Source organism: Capricornis sumatraensis, chromosome 7 (genome assembly GCF_032405125.1).
Source record: "Capricornis sumatraensis isolate serow.1 chromosome 7, serow.2, whole genome shotgun sequence".
NCBI lineage: Eukaryota > Metazoa > Chordata > Mammalia > Artiodactyla > Bovidae > Capricornis > Capricornis sumatraensis.
Genome location: NC_091075.1, coordinates 14,543,057 through 14,549,275, shown reverse-complemented (window position 1 = coordinate 14,549,275; position 6,219 = coordinate 14,543,057).

Below are 6,219 nucleotides of genomic sequence, written 5' to 3'. Positions count from 1 at the left end.
GACAACTCTTAGCAACTGAACGACTTAGCAACTAACTAACTGAACAACTAACTAACTAGAACCAACTGAACAACTTAGCAACTGAACAACAACAAAAGTAAATTAGAACACCACTTCAGCAGTATTGTGGCTCAGCTGGTAAAGAATCTGCCTGCCATGCAGGAGACCTGGGTTTGATCCCTGGGTTGGGAAGATCCCTGAAGAAGGGAAAGGTTACCCACTCCAGTATTCTGGCCTGGAGAATTCCATGGACTATATGTCGCAAAGAGTCAAACACAACAGATTGACTTTCACTTCAGTTCAGCAGTATTAGTATTATGATTAACTGCTGAGAGTTTCCTATGGGTGAGTACTATGCTAGATATAATACATACCCCATCCTTATTTGGTAGGTGTCTTAGTCAACAGAGGCTGCCATAACAGGTAAACTACAGACTAGGTAGCTTAAATAACAAACAATTACTACTCATCTTTCTGGAGGCTGGGAGTCTGAGATCAGAGTACCAGCATGGTTGGGTTCTTGGCGAAGGCCCTCTTGCAGGTTTATAGATGGCTCTCTTCTCTTTGTATCCTCACATGGTGAAGAGCAGAGAAAGTAAAGAAGCAAGTTGTTTTGTGTGTGCCTTTTCTTATAAGACCATTAATACTATTCATGAAAACTCCATGCTCATGGGCTCATTACCTCCCACATGCTCTGCCTCCTAATATTATCACATTGAGGATTAGGATTTTAATGCATAAATTTTGGAGAGACACAAACATTCAGTTCACAACAGTAGATGATATTACTGTCATTTTACAGACAAAAAAGCTGAGACTCAGTCTCAGAGATTATACAGTCAGTAGGATGTAAAACCAGGAAACAGTCCCAGTTGCTGGGCTGTGCTTAGTCACTCAGTCACGTCTGACTCTTTGCGACCCCTTGGACTGTAGCCCGCCAGGCTCCTCTGTCTATGGGGATTCTACAGGCAAGATTACTGGAGTGGGTTGCCATGCCCTCCTCCAGGGGATCTTCCCAACCAGGGGATCAAACCCAGGTCTCCTGCATTGTGGTTGGATTCTTTTCCATCTGAGCCACCAGGGAAGCCCAAGAATATTGGAGTGGGTAGCCTATCCCTTTTTGGGGGGATCTCCTGACCCAGGAATCAAACCAGGGTCTCCTGCATTGCAGGTGGATTCTTTACCAGCTGAGCTACCAGGGAAGCCCCTCAGTCCTAGTTTATCTAATACTAAGGTCTTTGAGTTCTACCAAACTGCTCTCTTGATTCCATTTATGTTCTCATCCTAAACTCCTAAGATATAGGAGTTTAATTATTGCCAGCGCAGATATAACACTGCAGTGACAAACAGAGAAAATGAAGATTGTTCATTTTATTGTTATATTTACTCTTTAATAATGTGGTTCTTTTTTTTTTTTTTTTAAAAAGACTTTCTGGAGAATAAAATAATATAAAAGGAAAAAGTGGCTGATATAATGCTAATTTGATCAAAACTTACTTTGGTTTAAACGCCAAAATATGCAAATCATACTCTGAGCTAGGAATATGCAAAGAACTCTCAAACACTAATTTCACTCAGACAATAAGAAAGATGGAAATGTCCCAGAATGTCATGAAGTTTCACAGAAGTTCTGACATCGGCAGTAAAATATGAAACTATTTTGCATTTAAATTATTGAAATTATAGCACTTTTTTTTTTTTAAGAATAGGAGAGACCAAGTAGCCTCATGCACTTTTAACTTTGTAACACTCTTCTTCTCTAAGTTGAAAGCTGCTGAATATCCTGAGCCCATATTGAGTTTGCCCAAATCGGAATCCCAGAGGATCTCTGAAGTGAATTTTGCCTTTAAAGTGATACAAGAAAATCATAGAAACTTCCTTCATTTGTCATAGCTTAGGTGTGCAAGGCTAGAGCAGGTCCTCACTGTCATTTTGGAGAGAGGAAGATTTGAGCACATCTTCAGACTTCAGAAGCAACAAAGCATCCCATTTCTTTATTCTTATCTTCTGGCGTATTTATAGGAACATCAGGTTCAACTGGACAAATAAAAGAATTCCAACTATGTGCTCAGTAATCAAAACATTCCTTTGCTGGTACTGTATATGTAACAGTAATTTCACTGCGCCTGAGAGATAAGAGAAGATACAGCAGCAGCAGCAGGTGTTTTTTGGAACCAAGGATATTTGTAAGGGCTGATGTCCATGAATAGTCCTTAATAGGTGCAATGTTTATTTAATTACCTTGATCCAAGTGGCCGACTAAATCAGATAATTCCATAAAATAACTAAAGCCAGTAAAACACTAGGTCTTGAATTAGTAATAGACAGTTGGGGGTTCACATCCAGGTGTGCAGACAATTTGCAAATATTCACTTCATTTGATGCTTCATGGGCATATCTTGAGGTTTAAGGACACATGGGGCTGTAGTTGGTTCATTAGGTAATCAATAGCCTTTTGAAGAGGCCAGCCAGACTATCAAAATTGGAATTTAACTCTGTGGGTCACAACCTCTGATAGAATATCATTTGTTCCAGCAAAACTACTGGACTCTGAAAGAACCTTCAGGAGCTTACTCACATTTGACTCTTTTCAGTTCAGTTCAGTTCAGTCGCTCAGTCGTGTCCCATGAATCGCAGCACGCCAGGCCTCCCTGTCCATCACCAACTCCCAAAGTTCACTCAAACTCATGTCCATCGAGTTGGTGATGCCATCCAGCCATCTCATCCTCGGTCATCCCCTTCTCCTCCTGCCCCCACTCCCTCCCAGCATCAGAGTCTTTCCAATGAGTCAACCCTTTGCATGAAGTGGCCAAAGTACTGGAGTTTCAGCTTTAGCATCATTCCTTCCAAAGAACACCTAGGACTGATCTCCTTTAGAATGGACTGGTTGGATCTCCTTGCAGTCCAAGGGACTCTCAACAATTTCTGTCTAGACTAAGCAAAATCAGGTACATTCTTTCACATAGCTGCCAGACACATCTCAACAGAATTTATTGCATGGACTTTTTAAAAAATTTGGGTAGAAAACAGGAACAATATTTACTGGGTATTATCAGGTATTACTAAATTTATCAACTATGATCTCAGATTTCTATCTTTACCTTTAACCTTCACTTGCTGATTCTGTTAACTACAGCTTTAAGCCTTTTCCTAGAACCAACAATCTTGCTAAGGCTTGAATGCTGAGAAAGTGGGGTAAATTAGGAGAAGTCAGGATTTGGGGATGACCATATGGGAATGATGAGGAGGGCATGGCAACACACTCCAGTATTCTTGCCTGGAGAATCCCATGAACAGAGGAGCCTGGAGGGCTGCAGTTCATGACATCGCAAAAAGTCGGACACGACTCAAGTGACTTCGTACACACATTGGAATGATACTGGCTGATATTAAATAACAAAGGCGAGAGCTTGTGTTTGGAGGGGTCAACTGAAAAACAGAAGCTAATATGAAAAATTCAGAGTTTAGAACTGTCAGGTGGTAGGGAGCAGAATACCAGGCAGAGAAACTGGGAAGGAGATCAGAGACCTCGAAGGGATGGAAAATAAAAATGGGTCCAGTACTTATGAGTATATGCAGCCGTAGGCTAGACTGGAAAGCACAGAGTGTATATAGTTGTAGCTCATTATCAGCAGTAAGAGCTATTAGCTATTTTTGTTAGCTTATATTAAGACTACTATAGCAGAGATTCTTACAGAGCTTTCATGTAAGGCCTCATATTATGAAAATATTGGGCTTGAATGAATGGTTAGTTAGAGGCCAGTGGGACCTTTATGGAGTAGGAGAATGAGGGGTGGGGAGCCAGCCAGTTTTCCTATCTACAGGACTCCAGGAGGAAGTGGACTTCAGTTTGCATTCCAGCTCATCACATTGCTTGTTGTTTAGTCCCTGTCAGGTCTGACTGTTTGTGACACCATCTACTGTAGCCCGCTGGGCTTCTCTGTTCATGGGATTTTCCAGGCAAGAATACTGGAGTGGATTACCATTTTTGAATTAAAGGCATTTAAATATCTCTATATTTAATATATTGGGTTGCTGTGATAATAAATGAAATACTATATGCTCCATGTATGATTTAGAATAGCCATCCAGTAAATGTTAACTTCCATTTTTCCTCATCTACCACTTAAGCATCCCTTATAGAACTAAGTATAGTCTTGTACATCTCACTAGACTCTTTACTATTTGATGATAGGAAATATACTATCTCTGTGGGTTTTTGTTTGTTTTGGATTTTTTTGGCTGTGCAGCTTGTGGGATCTTAATCCCCCCGACCAGGGATGGAACCCTTGGCAGTGACAGCGTGGGAGTCTTAACCACTTGACTGGCAGGGAATTCCCTGTGCCATCTTTGTATCACCAGTATCTGCCTTGATGTCCAGATGATCAAAACTGTAGTCCACAAACTTGGCATGTTTGGAAAGTATTCTCCTCTTGAAAGACAGACACCAGGTTGATAAAATGGGCAACATCTAAAATTTAAGGCATTCAAAAATTTGTCAAGGGATTTTAAAAAACCCATATAAGCATTATTTATATTTCCTATGGTAGATATCAATGAGATTTATTTTAGAGTACTGATGGAATTCTCTTGTGGTAGGAATTGGTAATAAAGTCAATTAAAATACCCTGAAATGGGCCTGCTCCCAATTATATTTATTAAAAATATGAGACATTTGCTTTCTCAGCATCCTTTGCTGCTGATGTAGAATTCACTTAAAAGATGCTGGGGTGAGGAACATCTAGTGGGAGGGAGGAAAGTTGAAACATACTAAAATAAGTTGATACTTGAATGAAAAATTATTTCTAACAATATTAACAGGGACAACAACGAGCTATGTCAAGAAGAGAAAGTGTGTATAATAGACAGAAAATTGAGTCAGAAATTTTGAGTTTGGTACTCTAGGAGTAAAGTACCCTTGGTTTGGATGAGGGTGAATTCAGAGAGAGAGAAGAGTCAAATATAACCAATTATGCAAGCATCACTCCATACCTCAATATGATTCCTAGTTGCTCCCAGAACATACCCACATCCACATATTCCAGCACGGCTGCCCTTCCAAGTCATCACATTTTCACTGGCTACTGGATCATCCAAATGAACATACACATATACTATAATATCTCTTACCTAACACAACAACAACAACAAAAACCCTGTCTGTTTTTACATCTTCTGTCCATATTATACCCCATTTATAGAAAAATTCAAGGAAGAATTGCCTAGTATCTCTATTTGCTATCTTCATATTTTTTTTTGAACCCACTCACAAGTCTTTCTTCCCAATTCAACTAAAATTACTCTTGTTAAGGCCACTTGGAACCTTTTGTTGCTCAATCTAACAATTTTTAATAATCAAATTACTTGACCTCTCCTCAGAGTTCAACACAGTTCATTATTTATTCCTTTTTTTAAAGCACTTTCTTCACTTGGACTTTTGGACAACATTCTCTCTCCTGTCTCACTCATCATTTTTTTCCCTAACTCCTGAGGGTCTCTCTTTGCTTTCTTAGTCTCTAAAATTTGGAATTTCCCAACACTCAGTCATTGGAATACCACTGTTCTTTAATTATACTTAGTCCTTTAGTGATCTCAATCCAATTTTATGACTTCAAATTATATTTATATGGGATAGATTCCAAATTTCATAATTCTAGCCTAGACTTTTTTTTTCCCCCGAACTTTACTTTTATATATCCAGTTATTTTCTTGACTCCATTTTAATCTCCACTTGGATTAGGATGTCTCAAACTGTGCTTGCCTCAAAATTGACTGCTGATTCTCCCATCAAACATTCAGATCAGCTCTTTCAGTGGTCTCCTCCATAAGTCATTACACAGTTAATAAAAATTCCATCTTTGCAGTTGCTCATGGCAAAACTCTAAATCTTCCCTGCATCTTTACTATATCTCACATCCCATCCACCAGCAAATTTTGTAGGTTATATTTCAAAATATGTCCTGAATCTGTTCATTTATCAGCATCTCCATTGCTACCACTCTGGTTTAAGACATCATAAACTCTCACCTGAGTTACTGCGAGAGTCTCTAACCAATCTCCTTATTTCTGTTCTAGATACATAGAATCCATTTTCCATCAATATTTGGTGTGAATACATGTCAACTTACGCCATCTGTTTCTGTACTGAATGAAACTCAAAGCCTGCTCTCTGACCCTCAAAGCCCTCCATAGTTTGCCTCCTGGTCTCTCCTTAAGGCC